This window comes from Notechis scutatus, chromosome 2 (genome assembly GCF_049901735.1).
Source record: "Notechis scutatus isolate UNSWTSFEM ecotype Mainland chromosome 2, rNotScu1.2, whole genome shotgun sequence".
In the NCBI taxonomy this organism is placed as follows: Eukaryota; Metazoa; Chordata; class Lepidosauria; order Squamata; family Elapidae; genus Notechis; species Notechis scutatus.
The window spans coordinates 4865673-4892175 of record NC_142010.1 but is presented as its reverse complement, the minus strand read 5'-3'; the positions used below and the strand labels follow the sequence as shown (position 1 = coordinate 4892175).

General features: G+C 44.0%; 1 protein-coding gene across 9 annotated transcripts in view; it reads left to right on the top strand.

Annotated features, from left to right (window-relative positions):
• The first annotated feature begins 7710 nt into the window (after positions 1-7710).
• TNXB (tenascin XB) overlaps positions 7711-26503 on the top strand; it is a 138155-nt gene continuing 119362 nt past the window's right edge. For 8 of the 9 annotated variants that reach the window (XM_087952867.1, XM_087952866.1, XM_087952865.1 and 5 more), the window contains exon 1: positions 7711-7871. The gene's annotated coding sequence lies outside the window, so the exon portion shown is untranslated. The remainder of the gene's footprint in view (positions 7872-26503) is intronic. The other variant, XM_087952863.1, reaches the window with a different exon arrangement.

Sequence of the window (26503 nt, the reverse complement as noted above, 5' to 3'; positions counted from 1 at the left end):
GCGGGATCTGAGCCAGGCTGGATTTAAAAGCTATGTTGGACCAGGCTTAGTTGGATGAAAATAAGCTTAGTTAGATGATTTGTAAGCTCTGGCATTTCCTTCCTACTTATAGTTTTTTTACAATTTTGACAAAGCAAATTTATTAAGGAGGCAATGATGCAATAGCTACGTATTGCCTCTTTCAATTAATCTGTTGTTTTAGTCTGGTGTTGACTTAATCTGAGGTTTGCTGAATTAGTGCCAAAGTTGGCCATGAAATTTTCATCTCTTCTCTGTTTTTTTTTTTTTAAAGAAGAATTATTAGTAGCCAAGATATTATCTATAAAAGGACCAAATGCTTGGACAAATTGGAAGTACTTTGGTTATAATTGGATGCAAAAGCCTTTAGATGCTGGAGAAGACATGTTAGCCTCCATTTCAAAGAATGTAATATCTGGGCATGTTTGCGTGTGTTTGCATGGGTGTGTGTAGTTGTGAGTAAGAGAATGAGACAGAGCAAGGATTGGTTATTTGAATTAGCCAAAGCAGCCAAAAAAAAAAAAAGTATCAAATCATTTAATTTGTGGTATTTCTATCCCACAAATAGTACACAGCTTACAATACAGCACAATTATATAATTAAAACGACACAAGAGGCACGATTAAAACCACAATGAAAAAAAGGAGCATTTAGTGAAACTTAAGAGCGCCACAAATTTAATCCATCCGAGGTCAAACAAATCACTTGATTTCAACACAGCTTTGTCGTTTTCTAGATCTAAATCGCAGCAATGATTTGGATTACAACACTCAAGAAAGTTAAAATGTCTTTCATCAAAACTTCTCTGGAAAAGGAATTCCACAGATTGTAGCACTATCATTCTGAAAGTGGGTTACAGACAGAGGTGGGATTCAGCAGGTTCTGACCAGCTCTGGACAACCGGTAGCGAAAATTTTGAGTAGTTCGGAGAACTGGCAAATACCACCTCTGACTGGCCCTGCCCCCATCTATTCTCTGCCTCCCATTGAGTCCCAGCTGATCGGCCTTCTTTTGTTGCCCTGCACAGGAGAACGGAGCTGGAAAGCAGGTTAGTGGGGTGGGGAGGGAATGGGATTTTGCAGTAACCCTCCCCTGCCATGCCCACCAAGTCACGCCCAAGCCATGCCATGCCCACCAAGCCATGCCACAGAACCGGTAGTAAAAAAATTTGAATCCCACCACTGGTTACAGATACTCCTCCACTTACAACTGGTTGCTTAGCAAACGTTTGAGGTATGAGGAAACTCCAAAAAGTTACTTAGGAGCCAGTTCCAAAGTTCCAATGACCTCCCTCTGTCATGCAACTAAATTTTCGGGGTTCAACATCTTGCCCACATTTCTGGCTGTTTGCAACATCTTGCCATCACGTGACCAAAACGTATGAGATTTTTTTTGCCCCAAACTGGCATTGACTTTTCAGTTTTGGGCAAAAATGCTCCATAGTGAATCGTGGGCTTCCTGAAAAGTTTTGGTATTCGCTGAATGACCACCGGGTTTGCTTTAGAATTGCCACATTCTCTTAGTGACAACAGCCAAAAAAGATCCTAAAATCAGGTCAATCATGTGATAACTGTAGGTTCCATTAAAGTTGTAAATTGAGGATTGCCTGTAGTTAATTTTTTTATGGGGATGGTGGAGGTTAAAGTCCCCGTGCAGTTAGAGTTCAGGATAACATAGATGGAAGGGACTTTGGAGGTCTTCTAGTCCACCCCCCTGCTCAAGCAGGAGACCCAATCTTATTTCATTCTTCAACACAGTGACTAAATTAGTAGACCAGCAAAATACTGTGGACATAATATATTTAGATTTCAGCAAGGCATTCGACAAAGTAGACCACAACCTACTTCTTAGTAAGCTAGAACAAAAGTGGAATAGATAGCACCACCACTAGATGGACTCTCAACTGGCTGGCAAACCATACTCAACGAGTAGTCCTTAATGGGTCTAAGTCTACATGGAGGGAAGTACGCAGTGGGGTGCCACAAGGTTCCCTCTTAGGCCCAGTACTCTTCAATATCTTCATTAACGACTTAGATGAGGGAATAGAAGGGGAACTTACCAAATTTGCAGATGATACTAAGCTGGCAGGAATAGCTAACACCCAAGAAGATAGGCTCAAGATCCAGATGGATCTTGACAGACTAGAACACTGGGCCATATCTAACAAAATGAAATTCAATGTAGAGAAAAGTAAAGTCCTACACTTAGGCAAGAAAAACCAAAAGTACACATATAGACGGGGTGAAACCAGGCTCAATAGCAGGAACTGTGAGAGTCTTGGAGTCTTAGTGGACAATCAGCTAAATATGAGCCAGCAGTGTGCAGCCGCCGCCGCTAATGCAATCCTAAATTGTATTAACAGAGGGATACAATCAAGATCAAGGGAAGTACTAATACCACTCTATAAAGCCTTAGTAAGACCACTCCTAGAGTACTGCATCCAGTTTGGCTCACCACATTATAAAAAAGATGTTGAGACTCTAGAAAAAGTACAGAGAAGAGCAACCAGGATGAATAGGGGACTGGAGACTAAGGCATATGAAGAACGGTTACAGGAACTGGGCATGGCTAGTCTAGTGAAGAGGGGAGATACGATAGCGGTCTTCCAATATTTGAGGGGCTGCCACAGGGAGGAAGGGGTCAAGCTATTTTCTAAAGCGCCTGAAGGCCAGACAAGGAATAATGGATGGAAACTGAACAAGGAGAGATTCAACCTGGAAATAAGGAGAAACGTTCTGACAGTGAGAACAATCAACCAATGGAACAGCTTTGCCCTCGAAGTTGTGGGAGCTTCATCACTTGAGACTTTCAAGGAGAGATTGGACTGCCATTTGTCAGAAATGGTGTAGGGCAGGGGTCCTCAACCACCGGGCCGCGGACTGCACCGGGTCGCGGAGCACTCTCTACCGGGCCGCAAAGAATTTTTTTAAAAAAATGGCGGCTTTTTCACCTTCGGTGAATGCTGCTGGGATCGGGAATCAAGGACACAAATGAAAGAAGAGGAGGGAGGAAGCAACCAAGCCTGTCCTTCTCTCTGGGTCAGCTCTTCAGTCGCTCTCTCGCTCCTCCACCAGCACAGGAAGAAACTGCTTCAAAGAAGCCGGGGGCTTTTCCGCCGCAGCGCTCCGAGCGCCCGCTTCTCCCCCACCCCACCCGTCCACTCGCTGCTCTGCCTGCCTGCCTGCCTTCGTTAATGGTTGAATCGGAACAGCTTCGGCTGAGTAAAAGAGGCGAATAGTTATTATTCTCAGCCGAAGCTGCTCCCAAACAACCAGAAACTAAGGCAGGCAGGCAGGCAGGCAGAACGGGACACTGTGGATTGGAAGCGCTGGCGTGGGGTGGGAGTGGGGGTGAAACGGGCGCTCGGAATAGCTGCGGCGACAGGAAAAGCCCCCCCGCTTCTTTGAAGCAGTTTCTTCCTTGGATGGTGGAGCAGCGAGAGAGCGAAGCCTCCTTCTCTTCTCCCTTCTCCCCCCCGCTCCCCCACCCCGGTCCTTGCAAAAATTTTCTGCTTGAAACCGGTCCCTGGTACAAAAAAGGTTGGGGACCACTGGTGTAGGGTCTCCTGCTTGGGCGGGGGGTTGGACTAAATGACCTACAAGGTCCCTTCCAACTCTGATTATCTGTTAAATTTGTTAAATCTGTTAAATCTGTTATCTGTTAAATCTGTGAAACCCTATACCATTTCAGACAAACGGCTGTCCAGTCATAGCTCCATATATACCTCCAGTGATGGAGCTCCCACGATTTCTGAAGGTAAAGCTGTTCCACTGTTCTAACTGCCTGGAAATTTCTCCTTATTTTTATATTGGTTTCCTCCCCTTGATTACTTTCCATCCGTTGTTCTTGTCCTGCCTTCTGGTGCTTTTGAGAATAAGTTGACCCCTTCTTCTTTATAGCAGCCCTTCGAATACTGGAATATTGCTATCATGTCACTCCTAGTTCCTTCTTTACAGCATCCATTCTTTATATGTTTTAGTCTCCAACCCTCCAACCCTCCAATCGTTTTGTTGCTCTTCTCTGTACTCTTTCTAGAGCCTCAACATCTTTTTTACATCATGGCGACCAAAACTGGCTGGAGTATTCCAAGTTTGGTCTTACCAAGGTATTATAAAAAGGTAAAGGTTCCCTTCGCACATATGTGCTACTTGTTTCCAGCTCTAGGGGGCGGTGCTCATCTCTGTTACAAAGCCGAAGAGGCAGCGCTGTCCGAGGATGTCTCCGTGGTCATGTGGCCGGCATGACTAAAAGCCAAAGGAAAGCTGTTACCTTCCCACCAAAGTGGCCCCTATTTTTCTACTTGCATTTTAAAATGCTTCTGAACTGCTAGGTTGGCAGAAACTGGGACCAGTAATGGGAGCTCATTCCATTACGCGGCGCTAGGGATTCGAACCGCTGAACTGCCGACCTTTCTGATCGACAAGCTCAGCGTCTTAGCCTCTGAGCCACTGTGTCCCTCACCAAGGTATTATAAAGTGGTATTAACGCTTCACGTGATCTTGATTCTGTCTCTCTGTTAATGTAGCCTAAAATTCCATTGGCTTTTTTTGGGGGGGCAGCTGCAGTAATGGCTCAGGAGATTTTGAAGGACAAGATAACATGTTTGTGCAATGCCAAAAGGTGTTTCAACTACAGGTACCTGCACATTTTCTTCTCCAATGAAGAGGGTTTTATTTTTTTTCAACTTCCTTCTTAGGGACTTTAGAATCGAGTCGGGATTTGTTTTATTTTTTTTAATGCAATCCCAGAAATTATCTTGTGGTGGATGCCAGACCAATGTGTGTGTTCCTCTTTACAATACGTCTTCCTTTCACTTACACTCCTGAGCCACCTGTTCTTTTTAGAGAACTCATTTCATGATCTTCTTCTGTTGATTTGAATGGAAACTGAACTACCTAATCCCTTTTTAAAACCTTCCCAGGCACAAGGGCTTTCATCACCTTCTGTGGCAGTAAATCCCATTAACCAAGTTCTTTGTTGTGGGAAGAAAATCCTTTGTTCTAATCAAGTTCATACCAGTCCTCCTGAAGATCAAGAGAGGAAGTCAAAGGCAACTTATGTCTAGAGTTTGAGGGTAGGCAACTTATGGGATAGCAGAAGGAAGGACCCCAGCAAGCTGAGGAGCACTGCAAATTCAGTCTAATCAGCATTTTGGTTTTTTTTCTCACTGGGCCTTTCCTTTGCTTTAAACTCAGTTAAGCTTTATTGAAGAATTATTATATTACACAGTAGTTTTCCTGAGGGACCTTGGTGCTCTCTGAGTTGTTGTTGTTTTTTGTTTTTTTGCAGACATTTCATTACCCAAACTAGGTAACATCATCAGTGCTAGTGGCATCTAGGACATGCTAACACTGATGATGTTTCCCAGTTTGTGTCATGAAACGTCTGCAGGAAAACAACCCAACTCAGAGAGCACCAAGAAGCCCTCCTGTCAATCCGAGTTACAAATAGTCTCCTTTATTAGTACTACAGTTTTCATACTTCTGGCCCTAAAATGGTTGGAAACCCTGATCCTTGTGATCAAAAGGACCAGTGGGGTAAAAGAGGAATTAAATATTTTCCCCTTCTTTACGGATATGTATATAGTGACCCTATTTTCTTGAAAAAAATGAAGAAACCTGAAAAAGGGGCAAATCTTGTTAGAAATTCTGTTTATATATAGCATCACAGAGCTAGCAAAGAGCACAGTCACCATGTGCTTCACTGCTCAACTGTTTTTAACTGTAAGAGAAATCAAGAGGCTCTATCTAGAACAAAAGAGGGTAGAGTATATACCTTAGATCCAAACTTGTAAACACTGCCATCTACTGGCTAACTATGACTGTAGTTGTTGCATAAAAATACATTGAAACAATGAATTCCAACAAATCTGAAAGAGGTTTATAAGCATTATTGTTTTTATTGTTTAGATTTATAACTTCGGTATACATAGGAAAATGCAAGAGCAAAAATCAAGAAAATAAATAATTAAATCAAATCTATCTAAAGGGCAGTTTTGTGAAATAAAGGACTGTTGTTATTATAAATAAAGGGCGTATAGTCACTGAAGATTTAAGTTGAGGAGATGTACTGAATGCAGGTAGTTCTTGATTTATGGCAATAATGAAGCCCACCTATTACAGATCCAAATCAGTCGTAAATCATATCGGTCATAAAACAGGTCAGCCATGTGACTGACCCAATTTTATGATCTTTTTTTGGAGCGGTTATTAAGTGGTTATTAAGTGAATGCCACAATCATTAAGTAAACTCATCATTCACTAGGTAGGTTTGCCGAAAACGAGAAGTGGGCCAGTTTTCAACAAAACTGATGTAAAATTCAGTCATGTGACCACAGGGTTCTAGAAAAGGTAATAAGTACGGTTGTGTTGCTGTGAGTGCCCAGTGGGTAGTCATGTGATTGTGGGAAGCATGTCTGTAGGAACTTCAGATCTGCGTTGTAAGTCCTCTTCTGGCTTCCTTTGTAACTTCCAATAGTTGCTAAGTGACCTTTTGTAAATCAAGGACTACCTGTAATTAACCCTGAGTAGTAGGGGTGACATGTTCTAGCAGTCTTCCAAACTAGAACTGAGGAGAAATTTCCTGACAGTGAAAACAATCAGTGGAACAGCTTTTCTTCAGAAGTTGTGGGTGCTCCAACACCGGAGGTTTTTAAGAAGAAGATAGCCATTTTTAAGAATTGGATAGCCATTTGTCTGAAATGTTGCAAGGGGCTCCTGCTTGGGGTTGGACTAGAAGAGAACACTTGCCTCTATACACTATAGAAAAGATGTTGAGGTTCTAGAAAAAGAGTGCAGGGAAGAGCAACCAGGATGATTAGGGGACTGGAGACTAAAACATATGAAGAACAGTTACAGGAACTGGGCTTGGCTAGTCTAGGGAAGAGAAGGACCAGGGGAGACAGGATAGCAGCCTTCCAATATTTGAGGGGCTGCCACACAGAGAGGAAGGGAGAAGAGCAACCAGGATGATTAGGGGACTGGAGGCTAAAACATACAAAGAACGGTTGCAGGAACTGGGCTTGGCTAGTCTAGTAAAGAGGGGAGACATGATAGCGGTCTTCCAATATTCGAGGGGCTGCCACAGGGAGGAAGGGGTCAAGCTGTTTTCTAAAGCGCCTGTAGGCCAGACAAGGAATAATGGATGGAAACCGAACAAGGAGAGATTCAACCTGGAAATAAGGAGACATTTTCTGACAGTGAGAACAATCAACCAATGGAACAGCTTGCCCTCGGAAGTTGTAGGAGCTTCATCACCGGAGTCTTTGAAGAAGAGATGGGATTGCCATTTGTCAGACATGTTGCAGGGTCTCCTGCTTAGACAGGGGGTTGGACTAGATGACCTACAAGGTCCCTTTTCAACTCTGTTATTCTGATCCAAAGTTTTGGTAGATATATAGGCCTGGGTACACAGGTGAAGGGGGAGGGGTAGAGGAGAAGAGAAAAAAGGCTGGAAGTGTTGGAAGAAGAGGCCTTCCCAAGCATCCTTCTTCCTCACATGCCAAGATGGTTATCAGCCATTCCCATTTATGATCTCATGGCAATTGTGTCAGACGCTGGCTGATTCCAAACCAAGGAGGGAGTGAATGAGTTTTGGGTGTGGGTTTGTCTGTGTGTGTTGCACACAGATGGACACACACACACACACACATTTGTTAGGCACATATGTTTGCTCTCACGCCAGGGCTGCTCTGAGCCAGGAAATCCGATGGCCAGAAGGTTGTCTCCTCCTCTCTCCAGGGCAGAGACTCCGCCGAGAGAGAGAAAGAAGGAGTGAAGCACTCCGAGAGGCAGCAACGGGTTGAATGAATGCGGCTGTTCTCTGTTCCAGCCTGAGCATCTAACTTTTGCAAGTAAGATGGGAAACCTGCAAGGAGTGGATCCTTCAGAGGGTAGGGAGGGTGATAGAGGAGATCCCATTTCACCCATAAAGGAGGAGGGGACTTGCAAAGGGATCATTATGGAGATGTTTTTGGGGTGACTTCTTGGGCACAACGGGACATGCGGGGAAAAATGAAAAGATACTGTAAAAAGCATGGATGGGGTAAGATGAAGATCTGGAGAGGGAGATCCAGATGTTTGAGGCACAGATGTTAGCTCTCTTCCTTGCTTTTGTCTAATCAAAAATCAAAGTGATATTTCTGTGGAGAGAGAGAGAGAGAGAGAGAGAGAGAGAGAGAGAGAGAGAGAGAGAGAGGAAATTAGGATGATGGATAGAGAAAATGTTTGAAAGACAGGAGGTGAGGAGACAGTGAACGTGAGTGCAGGGAAGGAAGTTTTAAGGTTCCCTTCCCTGAAAAAGAATTTAGTTTGGGATACCGGATCAAATTTGATCTGGGATACCGGTAGGGGCTGCCCCAAAGAAGAGGGAGTCAAGCTATTCTCCAAAGCACCTGAGAGCAGATGAAGAAGCAATGGGTGGAAACTCATCAAGGAGAGAAGCAACCTAGAATTAAGGAGAAATTTCCTGAGAGTTAGAACAATTAATCAGTGGAACAACTTGCCTCCAGAAGTTGTGAATGCTCCAACCCTGGAAGTTTTAAAAAAGATGTTGGATAACAATTTGTCTGAAGTGGTGTAGGGTTTCCTGTCTAGGCAGGGGGTTGGACTAGAAGACCTCCAAGGTCCCTTCCAGCTCTTCTCTTCTCTTCTCTTCTCTTCTCTTCTCTTCTCTTCTCTTCTCTTCTCTTCCCTTCCCTTCCCTTCCCTTCCCTTCCCTTCCCTTCCATTCCATTCCATTCCATTCCATTCTATTCTATTCTATTCTATTCTATTCTATTCTATTCTATGCTATGCTATGCTATGCTATGCTATTCCATTCTAGCATAAGGAACTGCCAGTTACAAGCTATGTTAATCTGTTGTAGATGATCTTTGAAATTAGTTAGACATGTGGATATTCTGAAGGTGTCTGCAGTCCTAGCTAGGTGGGAACTGAACTGGTCCAGTTTGGGAAATGGGTGGTATGATAGGCATGTTCCAATATTTGAATGTCTGCCACAAAGAAGAGGGGATCAATCTGTTCTACAAAGCACCTGAAGGAACGACAAGAAGTAATGGATGGGAATTAATCAAAGGAACGGCTCACCTACAGAAGTTGTGGATGCTTCATCAGTGAAGGTTTTTAAGAAGAGATTGCACAGCCATTTGTCTGAAATGGTATAGGGTCTCCTGCCTGACAGAGGGTTGGACTACAAGACCTCAAAGATCCCTTCCAACTCTGTTATTCTGTTGTTCTGTTATCTTGACTTTCCAGGCACTTTTCTGGTGTTAGAAACTTCCCGGAGCATCTAACTTGTAGTATGAAGGTAGATCTAATCTCAAAGGCATTTTTTAAATGTTCTTTTGATTCAGATTAAGTAGAACAATCAAATTTGTGGGGACAGCTGGACAGAAAAAAAAGAGCAGATACAAAGTGGAGAATATTTTGTAGTCATTAATTCTACTTGTTTGTATAGTAATTGTACTATATAAACATGAACTCAAAATCTGAAGTATGGTAGCATCTTTTCAGATCAACACATTTAATTCAAAGGCATGAGATTTCATGGCTGCAGCTCACTTTGGTAAGGAAATATGAGGTAGCTGGTGAAATGTGAGGTAGCTGCTGCCTTTGAACAAAACGTATTAATATTATTATCCTGAACAATGCTATCTGATTCCCACCGTGTTATGGCTAGCCTGGCTCTCTGACAAATATAGCTAAAGCAGTAAATATTCTTGGATGGAGTGAGCAGTCATAAACAGGAAAGAGAGGGGAGAAAGTGGAGCAGAAGGAAGATCAATGTGAATATAATACAGTCTATCCCAATTTCCTATGTGCCGATGAGTGTTTTTTTTTTTAAAAAAAAACCAAACCACTGATAAAAGAATATTAGAAGCTGGAAAGAGAGAAGAGGGAAAACAGATGAAGATGGATAAGTGAATCGGTGTTTATCAAACTTGTCAACTTTAAGATATGCTTCAGCTCCCAGTGTTCTCCAGCCAGTCACACATCCTGGTTGTCTGGGGAACTCTGGGAGTAGAAGTCCACATATCTTGAAGTTGCCAAATCTGAGAAGCATCGAGTTTATTTATTTATTTGATTTGTCAATCGCTTACAAGATAACAGGTACAAGTATAAACATAGTTATGAATGCATGAAATGAATACATATAAGAAAAATAAAAAGAAACAATAGGACAGGGACGGTAGGCATGTTGGTGCGCTTATGCACGTCCCCTACAGACCTCTTAGGAAAGGGGTGAGGTCAATAGTAGACAGTCTAAGGTTAAAGTTTTTGGGGTTTGGGGAAGAAACCACAGAGTCAGGTGGAGTATTCCAGAGTTAGATAGACCAGAGTGTAATACATAGAACAGTGAGGGATCCTAGGTGCTACCTGAGTTTGGTTGTTTTCTTGCAGTTGTTTCATTACCCAAACTTGGTAACACCATCAATGCTAGTCACTAGAACACCAAGGACCTCTCAGGTCAACTGTGAGCTACAAATATTCTCCTTTATAAGATAGAACGGTACTTCCTAAACCCTTTTCTTCATCACCCCAAATCACTTATCAAAAAGTCCCTGTTGTGATTGGGCAAAGGATTTGAATGTTGTTACTCAAAGAAAAACTAATTTTACCTCATTTGGGATAATTTACTCGGGTTTGGGAAGAACTGAGGTAGGAGGATAGCAGAGGAAAATGACAGGCAACTGCTTAGCAGGGCAGAGACAGAGGAAGAGTAGTATGACTCCAAATCCCATCATCCCTGACAGAGGACCACAGAAAGAGAAATTGAGCAAGAGTTAGGGAGACACCAGTAAGGAGGAAAAGGGATGTGTGCTAAATAAAATGTAAAAGATATGATATTTTAGAGGTAGAACAAGGCAGGGGGAGAAAAATTGCAAAATTAATTGTAAAATCAAGCAGAATTAATGAGAGGTTCCACCTGAGGGTGGATCGGCTACCAACTCAAAAAGGGTCATCGAAATCCAGGGAAATGACATGTCAGGGAGACGGAGAAGGAATTAATATCTGTATTAATTTGTGGTTTGGAATAAGACTTGACTGGGTCTCACATAGATGAGTAAACTTCCTCTTAGTAACAGTAATAGATCTAGTAGCAGAAATCCCCAACTTTCCATTTCTGAGCTCCGTTCCTACTGGTTGCAAACTTTCCGTAGCAATTATGTAACATGGTTTGCCAGGGCATGCTTTTTTCCCCTCTTATTCTGTGGATTTCCTGGTGACCCCCCCATCCCGGTATTAAACATGTCTGATCCTCCTATCTGGGAGCAAGTGGCTCAACTTAACTGCCTGGGAAAGGTGTTGCAAAGTTTCCGTGCCTTATTCTCCAATCCGTGCCAAATAAATGAACTATTATTAGTGGTCGATCCGGATGATGATTTGTTAGGGTTGGCCCATTCCGGATGGCCCCATTCAAGACCTCTATGTTCTAAGGCAGTAAACATACTTTACAAATACTTTTTATAGAGTATTTGAGTCCAGACTGGACCGCATGGAATTTGGGCAGGTGGGCAGGTCAGGGTACTAAGGGAAGAGAGTCCCTGTAGCTCAGGGTTGAATTGTGTACTCTTTTGTGCTCTCTGGGCTTGGTTGTTTTCGTGCAGATGTTTCGTTACCTGCCTAGGTCACATCTTCAGTGTGAAGAAGGGTGGGATTTGCTCTGAAGCATTGAAGATGTCACTGAGATGGGTAGTGAAATGTCTGCATGAAAACAACTAAGTTCAGAGAGCACAAAGGACTCCACAGGTCAGTAGAGCTAACAAAGGATTAAGCTTTTTGGATGAGAAGCGAAACATTTTCTTTCTCCTCCTTCTTTTCCTTCCTCCTCCTTCTTTTCCTTCTCCTCCTCCTTCCTCCTCTCTCCTCCTCCTCTCCTCTCCTCCATCTCCTTCCTCTCCTTCTCCTCCTCCTTCTCCTCCTTCTTCTCTCCTCCTTCCTCCTCCTCCTCCTCTCTTCCTCCTCTTTCCTTCTCCTCCTTCTCCTCCTCTCTTCTCCTCCTCCTCCTCCTCCTCCTCCTCCTCCTTCTACTCCTCCTCCTCCTTCCTCCTCTCCTTCCTTCTCCTTCTTCTCCTCCTCCTCCTTCTCCTCCTCCTCCTCCTCCTTCTCCTCCTTCTCCTCCTCCTCCTTCTCCTTCTCCTCCTCCTCCTTTCCTCTCCTCCTTCTTCCTTCCTCCTCCTCCTTCTCTTCCTCTCCTTCCTCCTTCCTCCTTCTCTCCTTCTCCTTCTCCTTCTCCTTTCCTCCCTTCTCCTCCCTTCTCCTTCCCTCCTTCTTCTCCTCCCTCCTTCTCCTCCTCCTTCTCCTCCTTTCCTCCTCCTCTCTTCTCCTCCTTCTCCTCCTCTCCTCTCTTTCTCCTTCTCCTTCTTCCTCCTCCTCCTTCCTCCTCCTTCTCCTCCTCCTTCTCCTCCCTTCTCCTTCTCCTCCTTCTCTCCTCCTCCTTCTCCTCCTCCTTCCTCCTCCCTCTCCTCCTCCTTCTCCTTCCTCTTCTCCTTCTCCTTCTCCTCCTCCTTCCTCCTCCTCCTTCTCCTTCCTCCTTCTCCTCCTCCTTCTCCTCCTTCTCCTCCTTCTCCTCCTTCCTCCTTCTCCTTCTCCTTCTCCTTCTCTTCTCTTCTCTCCCCTCTTTCCTCCTCCCTCTCCTCCTCTTCCTCCTCCTTTCCTCCTTCTCCCTCCTCCTCCTCCTCCTTCTCCTTCCTCCTCCTTCTCCTCCTCCTCCTCCTCCTCCTTCTCCTTCCTCCTTTCCTTCCTCCTTCTCCTCCTCCTTCTCCTTCTCCTTTCCTTCTCCTTCTCCTTCTCCTCCTCCTCCTCTCCTCCTTCCTCCTTCCTCCTTCTCCTCCTCCTCCTCCTCCTTCTCCTCCTTCTCCTCTCCTTCTCCTCCTCCTTCTCCTTCTCCTTCCTCCCTCCTTCTCCTTTCTCCTTCCCCTCCTCTCCTCCTTGTCCTCCTCCCTCCTTCCTCCTCCTTCTCCTCCTTCCTCTCCTCCTTGTCCTCCTCCTTCTCCTCCTTCTCCTTCCCTCCTTCTCCTTCCTTCTCCTTCTCCTCCTCTCTCTCCTCCTCCCTCCTCCTCCTTCTCCTTCCTCCTCCTCCTCCTTCTCCTCCTCCTCCTTCTCCTCCTCCTCCTTCTCCTTCTCCCTTCCTCCTCCTCTTCTCCTTCCTCCTCCTTTCTTCCTCCTCCTTCTCTCCTCCTCCTCCTCCTTCCTCCTCCTCTCTTCTCCTCCTCCTCCTTCCTCTCCTCCTCCTCTCCTCCTCCTTCTCCCTCCTCCTTCTCCTCCTCCTTCTTCTCCTTTCTCCTCTCCTCCTCCTCCTCCTCCTCTCCTCCTTCTCCCTTGTCCTCCTTTCCTCCTCCTCTCTCTCTCCCTCCTTTCCTCTCTCCTCCTTCCTCTCCTTCCTCCTCCCTCCTCCTCCCTCTTCTCCTTTCCTTCTCCTTCTCTCCTTCTTCTCCTCCTCCTCCTCCTCCTCCTCCTCCTTCTCCTTCTTCCTCCTTTCCTCCTTCTCTCTCTCCTTCCTCCTTCTCTCCTCCTCCTCCTCCTTCTCCTCCTCCTTCTCCTCCTTCTCCTTCCTTCCTCCTCCTTCTCCTTCCTCCTCCTCCTCTCCTCTCCTCCTTTTCCTCCTCTTCTCCTTCTCCTCCTTCTCTTCTCCTTCTCCTCTCCTTTGTCCTCCTTTCCTCCTCCTTCCTCCTCCTTCCTCCTTCTCCTTCTCCTCCTTCTCCTTCCTCTTCTCCTCCTTCTCCTTCTCCTCCTTCTCCTCCTCCTTCTCCTCCTCCTTCCTTCCTCCTCCTCCTCCTCCTCTTGTCCTCCTTTCCTCCTCCTCTCCCTCTCCTCCTCCTCCTCCTTCTCTTCCTTCCTTCTCCTCTTCTCCTTTCCTCCTTCTCCTCCTCCTTCTCCTCCTTCTCCTTCTTGTCCTCCTCCTCCTCCTCCTCTCTCCTCCTTTTCCTCCTCCTTCTTCCTCCTCCTTCTCCCTCCTCCTTTTCCTCCTCCTCTCTCCTCCTTTTCCTCCTCCTCCTTCTCCTCCTCCTTCTCCTCCTTCCTCTGTCCTCCTCCTCCTCCTCCTCCTTCCTCCTTTTTCTTTCCTCCTTCCTTCCTCCTCCTTCTCTCCTCCTTCCTTCTCCTCCTTCCTCCTCCTCCTCCTCCTCCTTCTTCCTCCTTCTCCTTCTCCTCCTCCTCCTTTTCTTCCTCCTCCTCCTTCTCTTCTTCTCCCTCCTTCTCCTCCTCCTCCTCCTTCCTTCTCCTCCTCCTCCTCCTTCTCCTTCTCCTTCTTGTCCTCCTTTCCTCCTCCTTCTCTTCCTCCTTTTCCTCCTTTTCCTCCTTCTCCTCCTCCTCCTTCTCCTCCTTCTCCTTCTTGTCCTCCTTCTCCTCCTCCTCTCTTCCTCCTTTTTCTTCTCCTTCTTGTCTCCTCCTCTCCTCTCCTTCCTCCTCCTTCCCTCCTTCTCCTCCTTTCCTCCTCCTTCTCCTCCTTCCTTCCTTCCTTCTCCTTCTCCTCCTCCCTCCTCCTCCTTTCTCCTCCTTCTCTTCTTGTCCTCCCTCCTTCTCCTTCCTCCTCCTTTCTCCTCCTCCTTGTCCTCCTCCTCCTCCTTCTCCTCCTCCTCCTCCTCCTTCCTTCCTCCTCCTTCCTCCCTTCTCCTCCTCCTCCTCCTTCTCTTCTCCTCCTTCCTCCTCCTTCCTCCTCCTCCCTCCTCCTCCTCCTCCTCCTTCTCCTCCTTCTCCTTCTTGTCCTCCTCCTCCTCCTCCTCCTCCTCCTCCTCCTTCTCCTTCTCCTCCTCCTCCTTCTCCTCCTTCTCCTCCTTCTCCTTCTTGTCCTCCTTCTCCTTCTTGTCCTTCTCCTCCTCCTTCTCTTCCTCCTTTTCCTTCTCCTCCTCCTCCTTCTCCTCCTCCTCCTCCTCCTCCTTCCTATTTCTTTGCTACCACCTAGTGGCCTTCTGGAGTTTTACAGCCCAGCTGTGGTAAACTCAATCATAATATTTAGATGACTTAAGTGTTTTCCTGTGAAACCAGTCTATCAGGGCAGCCTGGTCTACCCAAATATGGGACAGAGCATACTAAAATAAAAATTATACCCATTTAGATGACTTAAAACTCTTGTGTTTTTTTTCTTGTGCTGACCTGTTGGCCAGGTTATTCGAAAGACTGCCTCTCCCTAGTAACAACCATTTAGCCACCAGAATGAGAAGGTAGGGTATGTGGTAGGTCCTATCCGTTAGGGAAGGATACCTGGCAAGACCAAGAAAAAGGGGCCTTCTCAGTGGTGGCTCCATCCCTATGTAATATCATTCCTGTAAAGATAAGATTTCTTTCCTACACCTTGTTATTTTTCTGGAAGGCCTGAAGACATGGCTTTGTCCACTGGCATGTGGACTACAGCCGATACAGACCTAATTAAGTAGCTAGTAGTGTGACTGTATCTGTTGCCATCACAGGGTAGTGGTGGGTAGTGAGGTTTTATGGATTTTATGTTGTGGATTTTTAAAGCTATATACCACTGGAGTCACTGTATGTGAGTTGGGAGGCCACGTAAATTTGTTTAATCAATCAATAGACTTGTTAACTGAGGGGGGGGGGAAATGCTTGAAGAGGTGTGGACTTCAATTTCCAGAATTCCCCAGCCAACAGGTCATACTGGTTAGATAGATAGATAGATAGATAGATAGATAGATAGATAGATAGTTGATAGTTGATAGATAGATAGATAGATAGATAGACAGACAGATAGATAGATAGATAGATAGATAGATAGACAGAGAGAGAGACACACACAGAGATAGATAGATAGATAGATAGATAGATAGATAGATAGATAGATAGATAGATAGATAGATAGATAGATGAGAGAGAGAGACACACAGAGAGAAAGAGAGACAAAGAGAGAGGTAGAGAGAGAGAAATAGAGAGATGATAGATAGACAGATGAGAGAGAGACACACACACAGAGAGAGAGAGAGGTAGAGAGAGAGAAATAGAGAGAGAGATGGTAGATAGACAGATGAGAGAGACAGAGACAGAGAGAGAGACGGAGAGAGAGGTAGAGAGAGAGAAATAGAGAGATAGACAGATGTGAGAGAGACAGAAAGAAAGAGACACACCGAGAGAGTGGTAGAGAGAAAGAAATAGAGAGAGATGATATAGATAGAAAAGAGAGAGAGGCACACACACACAGAGAGAGAAATAGAGAGAAAAGATAGATAGATAGATAGATAGATAGATAGATAGATAGATAGATAGATAGATAGATAGACGAGAGAGAGACAGACAGAGAGAGATGGAGGTAGAGAGAGAGAAATAGAGAGAGAGTATAGATAGACAGATGAGAGAGAGACAGAGACACAGAGACACACAGAGAGAGAGGTAGAGAGAGAAAAATAGAGAGATGACACATAGACAGATGAGAGAGAGAGACAGAGACAGAGACAGAGACAGAGAGAGAGAGAGACAAGACAGAGAGATTATTGGATAGACAGATGAGAGAGACACAGAGACAGAGACAGAGACAGGAGAGAGAGAGAGAAATAGAGAGAGAGATGATACGTAGATAGATTAGAGAGACAGAGAGAGAGAGAGGCAGAGAGAAGAGGTAGAGAGAAAGAAATAGAGAGAGATGAGAGATAGACAGATGAGAGAGAGAGAGAGATGAGAGATAGACAGATGAGAGAGAGGGAGAGAGAGAGAGAGAGAGAGAGAGAGAGAGTGAGAGAGAGAGATGGATTTTAATTACAATAATAAAAACGAATACAAACTAAGCGCTGGCTGGGAAATTCTGTGAGCTGTCCACCAATCTTAAAGTTGGTAATGTTGAGAAACCCTGCTCCCGAGTATTCTGTTAAAAATGCTTTTTAAAATGTGTACTTATGAGCACAGCGGGGCAGATAACTCTTGAAAGCAATTCTGGCTAAATTGATTTGGCCAAATAATGAGACTACAACTGCACTCATCTCTCTCTCTCTCTCTCTCTCTCTCTCTCTCTCTCTCTCTCTCTCTCTCTCTCTCTCTCTCACACACACACACACACTTTTTTAAAAAACAAAACAAAATGATGCACAATGGAAGGATTTGAACTCGGAAGTGAAGTTTAGCCAGCTAGGTTGCTGATTAAGAGTAAAACGTGCTGGGTGGATCTGCATGGTTTGAATGGAATCAGCCTTCAGGTTACTTGGCACCGATCACCGCCATTTCCCAATCGAAATATCAAGAGTTTCCCTTGCTAAGACCTCGCTTGTAACCACACCCCTGGCTATGCACGTTCCTCTTTCAATCTCTGCCTAGAGAGGTTAGTAAACTAATAAATCAAAACAAAACAAAACAAGGGCGAGTTTATTCTGGTATTTAAAGCATCAGGCTAGAAAGTGGGAGACTGTGAGTTCTAGGTATATTCTCCTCCTTGAGTTATTTATAAGATTAATAAAAGTGGAACATTAATAAATAAATAAACCAAATCTTTATTAAAGCCATAGACCAGAGCAGTGTGGTGGCCGAGAGATGGAGCTCTCATATCTCACAATAAGGAGGCTGTGAGGTTGATCTTAGATAGCAGCACATATTTCTCTCTTCAGGTGCAATGAGTAATTGCTGTGAACTCCATGTCGGTATCAGGAAGGGCATCAGTCTAGTAAATTCTCAGCTCCATTCAGTTGCCCCAATTCTACCCCAATGTAAGGATTACAGGGTTGTTAAAAGAAATATATATACAGTGATAGACCAGCATTTTTGTGGTTCTGCCTTTGGGGAGAGGAAATAACTTGATGGGTGCTCCCTGTCAGCCTTAAATCTTATTCTTGTGCTATTGCCTAGTCTTAACCTGGTCAGCGAAGATGTTTGCGATGTTGAGTCTCGTGGGACAAAGGGAGATGCAAAATTGGAAGACTGGATGAGATTAGCAGATGTGGCAGTTTTGAGTCAGTGTGGTATAGCACAGGGGTGTCAAACTCAAGGCCCATGGGCTGTATTCAGCCCACGGGGTGCTTAAATCCAGCCCATGGGGACGGCTTGGAAATATCAAGGGACTGGCTCACGGTGCCCCTGGCGGATAAAACGGGGTGAATGCAGCCACCCCGTGCCTTGTTTTCACCCTCCGTGGCCTCCTGCAGCACTCTGCCAGCTGAAACTGGGCCAAAAACCAGGCCCAAAATGGCCTGAAAAAAAGGGCCAAAAACAGGCCAAAAACCCCAGGCCCAAATGGGCTGAAAAATGGGCCCAAAATGGGTTGAAAAAATGTCCCCAAAAATGCCAAAAAATGTGTTGAAAACAGGCTGAAAAACAGGGCCAAAAATGGGTCAAAAAAGGGCCCAAAACCAGGTAGAAAACAGCCCACAAACCAGACTGAAAACAGCCAAAAAATGGCCCAAAATGAGCCATTTTTCGGCCGTTTTCAGTCTGGTTTGGGGCTGTTTTCTACCTGGTTTTGGGCCCTTTTTGACCCATTTTCAGCCCTGTTTTGGCCGGCAGAGTGCTGAAAGAGGCATCTGTCCTGCCCTCCCACCACCACCACAGAGAAGAACTACAATGCTGATCCAGCCCTCAAAGAAATCCAGTTTGACACCCCTGGTATAGCACTTGTGTGTATGTATGTATGTTGTATGTATGTATGCATGCATGCATGTATTTATGTATCACGTTTCTACACTGCCCAGAAACGTGACGCTGCTAACTACCTCCACAGGTGAATCATGAATACGTAGAAAGAGCAGTCTGTTGCTGTGTATATTTTATTTCTAAGGAACACAGCCACTTGGGGATTGCTGGAAAAGTGGTCCAGGAATTCCAGATCTACCCATGCTGGATGACTAAATTTAGTTTGATTTAATTTCGCTTATTTGATTGGATACGGCCACCCTCTCTAGGCAAATCTGCTTCAACAGAGTCATTTGGGGCAAGTCCGTCTCAGGTCTGGCCTTTTGAATGTGAGCCAGAAAGACAGGAAGAGGCGGGGGGGGAAGTTTGTTGGAGGAGAAAGGGGTGAAACAGAAACCTTTTTTGTATGTATACATAGCTGAGGGGCATCGGCCAGGCTTTTTACAGAAACAGCACTGAAAGAGACATTCTCTGTATAACTTGCTGTGCTTGGAACTTGCTCAGCAGCCAAAGGGACGGCCTCCAAAGATGGCTACGATTGGAGAGGAGGTGCTTTCTTCTCAATATTAGCTACCGAGGAAAGGAAGCTTCGTTTGAATGAGAACGAAACAGTTTTGGTGGAGCCTGTTTGGCTGGTGGTGAAGGTAGTAGGCTAGAAACCAGGCGACTGCAAGTTCTAGTACCACCTTAGGCGTGAAAACTGGATGGGTGACTTTGGGCCGATCACCCTCTTCCAATTCAACACACCTCATTGGGTTATCATTTGAGGGGAACGTAGGACTATATACATGTACTATATATAATCATAGGACTATATACATGTACTATATATAATCACTGTCTTGGGTTCCTTATAAAGTAATAAAGGCTGGATAAAGATCTAATGAACAAAACAAACAAACACTGCGTGAGTTTGTCCCCAAAGCAGATTTTGTCTGTCTCTTATACCGTTATGTATACAAGAAGTGAAACAATAGTAGTAACTTCTTCTTATATGGAATAGATGTCTTTAGTCCTGTGAAGCAGTTCTTTTAGTGAAATATCTAGCACTGCATTCTCTGATTTAAAAACTATAATAAAACTCTGATTTGCAAGCTGCTTAAGTTGGATAGGGTAAGAAATAAATAGATATACAGGTAGTCCTTAATTTACAACTACAAAGGAGCCGAAAATTTCTCTTGTCAAGAGAGACAGTTGTTAAGTAAATTTTGCCCCATTTTATGACCTTTCTGGCCACAGTTGTTGAGTGAATCACTGAAGTTGTTAAGTTAGTAACATGGTTGTTAAGTAGATCTGGCTTCCCCATCGACTTTGCTTGTCAGAAGGTCACAAAAGGTGAATCACATGATGCCAGGACACTGTGAACCGTCATAAATATGACTCAGTTGCCAAGAGTCTGAATTTTGGTCCTATGACCATGGGGATGCTGCCAGAGTCATAAGGATGAAAAACAGCCATAAGCCACCTTTTTCAGCACCGTTGTAACTTTGAGCGGTCACTAAATGAACTGTTGTAAATCGAGGACTACCTGAATAGCAGAATCAAAATGAGTAAAGCTTTCTGGTGACATCTACTATAATTTGCCTTTTGGGAATCTAATCTTTGGATCAATTCATAGTGTAATTATCTGTGCTTATATTAACTTTGCCTGTGACGTTGCCTTCTCGCTCCCCCCCCCCACTGTAGCACCAACTAACAATTTGGTAAAGGTTCGGTAATTCTTCTTTCCAGATGGATCAGATCAGGGTTTCTCAACCTTAGCCACTTGAAGATGTGTGGACTTCAACTCCCAGAATTCCCCAGCCAGCATGGCCATTGCTAAGAATTCTGGGAGTTGAAAACCACACATCCTCAGGTTGTTAAGGTTGAAAAGCCCTGGTTTAGAACACAACAGAGGTGGTATTTTATTTATTTATTTATTTGATTTGCCAATTGTTTACAAGATAATAAGTATAAGTGTATACATAGTTGTGAATACATGAAATGGGTACATATAAGAAAAATAAAAGAAGAATAAGAGAAACAATAGGACAGGGACGGTAGGCACGTTGGTGCGCTTATGCACGCCCCCTACAGACCAGGTTCTGACCAGTTCTGGAGAACTGGTAGTGGAAATTTTGAGTAGTTCAGAGAACCGGCAAATACCACTTCTGACTGGAGATTTTACAGTATCCTTCCCCTGCCATGCCCACCAAGCCACGCCCACAGAACTGGTAGTAATTTTTTTTGAATCCCACTACTGGATCACAACGTTCGTAATTTCTTCTCATTGGCTGACGTTTCTAAGCGTTGGAGTCTCTTGAGTTTAACTGTTTTAGTTAAATGAGATAAAATGAGAAGCCAGATTGTTGGGGTGGGTGGGGCAATATGCTGGCATTGAAAACCGCTCAGAAAGTGCTTTAAAGCACTATGGGGCGGTATATAGGTAGTCCTCGACTTACGATCACAATTGACCCCAGAATTTACGTTGTTCCTAAGTGAGAAATTTGTGAAGTGTATTTTGTCCCATTTTACGACTTTTCATGCCACATTGATTGAGCAAAATCACTGCGGTTGTTAAAGTAGTGACACAGTTGTTAAGTGGATCTGGCTTCCTCCTTGATTTCGCTTGTCGCAAAAGGTGACCCTGGTGGAGACTGACTCTGAGGGAGAGGAGGAACAGCCGACAGGGAGTGGAAGTGTGGCTCCGGAGGTTGTGGAGGAGGCTGGGGAAGGGAAGAGGCCAGCTGGGCAGGCAGAGGCCCATCCTTATCCATCCTAGGGCATGCAGGGAGGAGAGGATAAGGGAGAAACATTGTCTACTCGGGAGGAGAGGGCCTTGATCCTCTTCATGGGCTGCAGCTGTGACAACTGAATAAGAGGTCGGACCTGCATATGGGCGAACGCTGGAAACAACGTGTGGAAATATCTCTAGTTTATTGTTCCTCTCTGAGATTGGCGTCCTTCCCAGCGTGTGTTCTGTTATCTGTGGACGTCCTCCAGCCCTTATGTTGCCTGGTTTGTATTGCTTTTTTCCTTCTTGTTGTAACTGTTTGTGTGGGAGTTTTTTGTCTTCCGTCAAGGATATTCGGAGCTTAGAAGCAAAGTTAAGGAATAAAAGGGGCTTCATCAGTTTTCTGTGACTGTGTTTGTTTTGTATCCCATCCTGGGTCATCACACTTCAGGACACTGCAACCGTCATAAATATGAACCAGTTGTCATGCACCCAAATATAAAATCACGTGACCATGGGGATGCTGCAATGGTCATAAGAGTGGAAACATAGTCATAACATAAGTCACTTTTTTCAGTGCCATTATAATTTCAAACGGTCACTAAAGGAACTATTGTAAGCCGAGGATTACCTGTATACGTTTAAGTGCTATTGCTATTGGTATTCAGAGAGCACCAAGGTACCTATCGCTGCTATAAACCTTAACGTTGGCAGGAATGGATTCTGCCACGATGTAGAAAAAAATGTTGAGACTCTAGAAAGAGTACAAAGAAAAGCAACGAAGATGATTAGGGGACTGGAGGCAAAACATATAAAGAACAGTTGCGGGAACTGTCTAGTTTGATGAAAAGAAGGACTAGGGGGGTGACATGATAGCAATCTTCCAATATCTCAGGGGCTGCCACAAAGAAGAGGGAGTCAAGCTATTCTGCAAAGCACCTGAGGGCAGGACAAGAAGCAATGAGTGGAAACTAATCAAGGAGAGAAGCAATCTAGAACTAAGGAGAAATTTCCTGACAGAACAATTAATCAGTGGAACGACTTGCCTCCAGAAATTGAAAATGCTCCAATACTAAAAGTTTTTAAGAAGAGATTTGGACAACCATTTGTCTGAAATGATATAGGGTTTCCTGCCTAAACAGGGGGTTGGACTAGAAGACCTCCAAGGTCCCTTCTAACTCTGTTATTCTATTCTATTCTATTCTATTCTATTCTATTCTATTCTATTCTATTCTATTCTACTCTACTCTACTCTACTCTACTCTACTCTACTCTAATCTATTCTACTCTACTCTATTTTATTCTACTCTACTCTACTCTACTCTACTCTATTCTACTCTATTCTACTCTACTCTACTCTACTCTATTTTATTCTACTCTACTCTACTCTACTCTACTCTACTCTACTCTACTCTACTCTATTCTATTCATCTCCCCTAGCACAATGTTTCCACATTCACATATTTCTTCTCCAAACCTTTTTGAAAACCATCTGTGGCAATGACTCCCAGAGCAAATTCCACACATTAATTTGACATTGGTTCAGTAAATAGTTTACTTTTTTGTTTTGTGCAGACTATCATCCTCATCAGTTATGGATAATGTGCCAAGTTGTAATGTTACGCATGACAAAAGATAGATTTTCCTTTTCTTGCACTCTCTTCATAACTCCACAAAAGCCCAGATCACATCATCCTCTGGTAATACTTGATTCTGAAAAAACAGCAACGATCTTTGCAAAGAACGGAATGCACATATTTCATCATTAGAATAAAAGTTGTAATATAAATACAGCTTGTGGGATGAAAAAGCTATTTCATGGGCCATCCAAAAGATTTGTGTCCTTGATAAGTTGGTTATGTGGGGTTTGAAAGATTTAATTTTTCTCAACCCAATCCAGTCCTGGTCAATTTCACCAGGTTATTCCTAATGTTACAAGAAGAGGAAGAAAAAAATGTATATAGAGAAATCCAGATGATTTGTACAATCACACTAATCAGTTTAAGGTGCGGTTTTGGAAAATGTTAGCCACACAGGAAGAATTTTCTCCAAGTATGTAATTTTGTGGGCCTGAATTCCCCTACTCCAGTGATCACACATAAACTACTAACACGGACACACATGTTTGAGGTAAAAGTCACAGCCACCAGGAAAATGGGCTTCTGAGGCCGGACTAAAGCAGCTATCAGAGACAATTCAAAACTTTTAATGTCTGTTTGTTTATTTATTTATTTGTCAAATTCATTAGCCAAATATTTGGCTAATATTCCAAAATAAAGCAATATTTATTTATTTATTTATTTAAATATTTACGGATTTATTTATTACATTCTTATCCCGCCTTTATAGGTAACTTTTTCCTCCTATTTTCCCCACAACAACAACCCTGTGAGGTGGGCTGGGCTGAGAGAAAGCATCTGGCCCAAAATCACCCAGCCAGTTTTCATGTCTAAGGCAGAATTAGAACTCACAGGTTCCTGGTTTCTAGGCCAGCACTTTAACCTTTAGACCAAACTGTCTCTCTTGTTTAAATTATAAATAGACTAGCTCTATATCCATGCTTCGCTATGAAACTATGTGATTGGACTTAGTTTTGGGGGAGGAAAATAAGGGGGGGAAATGTGCCTCTGCCTACCAGCATCCATCGGTATTCATCTGGCTAGCTTCCTGTCAGTGTGTGAGAGGGTTGAGTGCTGTTTGGAAACAGAAACAGCATTTGCTGTGTGAGCAAGAAGGAGACAGCAAGGAGCCTGGATGTGGCTTAGATCAACTGTTCTGCACTAAAGTGGGTTGCTGCTGAGAAACTGAAACTCCTCTCTCTGCTTGTGTTTTGCATTTGGAACAGATTTCTTTTCAGGTGGGGAGGGGGAGTAGAACGCCTTAGCATCAGAGCGTGTTAATAATAATAAAGGAAATACTAATGCTCTGATGGTCATTTCGAAAAATCCTTTCTTAGTGAAGCCAAGAGAAACATACGTGCCAAATTTCAAGTTTGTAGGCTTTACGGTTCTGAAGATTTTGTGATGATGCGTGAGTGGTATTTTGCTTTTATATATATATATAATTATTTACATTAAAACAAATAAATAACTTTTTTTTGTTGCCTTGAGGTATTTAATAAAGTAACAAACGTGGGATAAAAGAAGTCTAATAACTTTTGGAATATTTCTACTTCTCATCCAAAATAGGGCATCTAATGCCATCTAAGAGTTATTTCAGTACTTTTGAGGTTCTCCACAGACTCCCACTAACTAGGCCATTTACTTTAATGGAGAACTACGGGGGAAAAAGATGGAGGAAAAAGTACTGCATAAAAAAAGCCTCGGTTATGCTATATTTTATGAGATTATTACAGAGGTGGTATTCAGGAGGTTCTGACCAGTTCTGGAGTACCGGCAGCGGAAATTTTGAGTAGTTCAGAGAACCAGCAAAAGCACCTCTGACTGGCCCCGCCCCCATCTATTCTCTGCCTCCTGAGTCCCAGCTGATTGGCTGGGTCTCCTTTTGTTGCCCTGCACAGGAGAACCGAGCTGGAAAGCAGGTTAGTGGGGTGGGGAGGAAATGGAGATTTTACAGTATCCTTCCCCTGCCACGCCCACCAAGCCATGCCCACAGAATCAGTAGTAAAAAATGTTGAATCCCACTACTGGATTATTGAACCCATTTATAAATGTATGAAAGTACTCTGGATCTTGCTAAGGACAGCTGAGGTCTTTAGACAGAAAGCTGTTAAGGGTGAATATTTTCCCCCTTCTTTTTGGGAGGAGGGTGAAAAGTGTTTTAAATTCAGTTTGAAATTGAGAGAGAGATAGACAGACAGCTATCTGGGTGGAATCCAGACGATAGCTGGGTTTGCTTTGATCCGAAGGGCAGCATTCGCGTCTGCTGTTTTTAAGCTCTTAATCAAGAAAGCTCTGTTTCCTGAGTTCTGCTTACAGCTGAATTAAGATGTCTGTTTAATTTGGATCTCGGATCTATGCTTTTGCGCATTTTGCTTGGATAAACACACGATTTTGTTTTGCTTCCAAGTGGGGTTTGGTGGAGCAGGAAGCCCAAAGCAAAAATGGGGTACTTGACAGCGTTGCTGAAAGATTACCAGATGCAGGCCAGCTACTGCTGATGTGCACAGAAGTGCGTAAATATGGAGGCAGCATTAATCACAACATTCTGGCCACTATCATGACTTTTTTGACCATATTCTGTAAACAGTCCTGGTCAAAGAATTGGAATGTGCTTTATTTGGGTTTTTTTTTATTTTTATTGTGCGTTCTTCAAGCTACATTTCAAATATGTGTTTCTGGAGTCGATCCTACTTTTTGATCTCAGGAGTGCTAAAATATGTACCTTGAAAAGTTAGTGTGACTTTTCAAGAGCTACAGAACGATAGGTTTGCATCTAGTGAAAAATGTTTCGGACAGTAGTGGGATCCTATCTGAGTCGCTACCGGTTCGGTGGGTGATCGTGCATGTGCACCAGTGGTGGGATTCAACATTTTTTTACTACCGGTTCTGTGGGTGTGGCTTGGTGTGCATGGCAGGGGAAGGATATTGCAAAATCCCCATTCCCTCCCCACCCCACTAACCTGCTTTCCAGCTCCATTCTCCTGTGCAGGGCAACAAAAGGAGACCCAGTCGATCAGCTAGGACTCGGGAGGCAGAGAATAGATGGGGGCAGGGCCAGTCAGAAGTGGTATTTGCCGGTTCTCCAAACCACTCAAAATGTCCACTACCGATTCTCCAGAACTAGTCAGAACCTGCTGAATACCACCTCTGGTGCGCGTGCGAACCTAACAAGCCAATCATCTGAGAAGATGAAGAAACGAAAAGCTAGGAGCGACCCTCTCTCCTCTCCCATGTGCTTTTTGGTCTTTTATCCTGTCAGCTGAGTGTCCAGGCTTTTTCCCCCCTCCTCTCATCTGATTGGAGGCTTTTGGTAGTAATTTTTACTACTGGTTCCTGCGAACCGGGTCGAACCGGTAGCATACCACCACTGGTTTAGGAGGATTGGGGAGAGAAATTCAAACAAGGCTTAGAGTAGAATAGAGTAGGGTAGAGTAGAGAGTAGAGTAGATGATGGAAGATGGGGTATATGATGGAACAGGCCCATTAATCCCAGTACAGACTCACAGCTACAACTTTTATTTATTTTATTTATTTTGATTTGTCAATCGCTTACAAGATAATAGGTATAAGTATATACATGGTTATGAATACATGA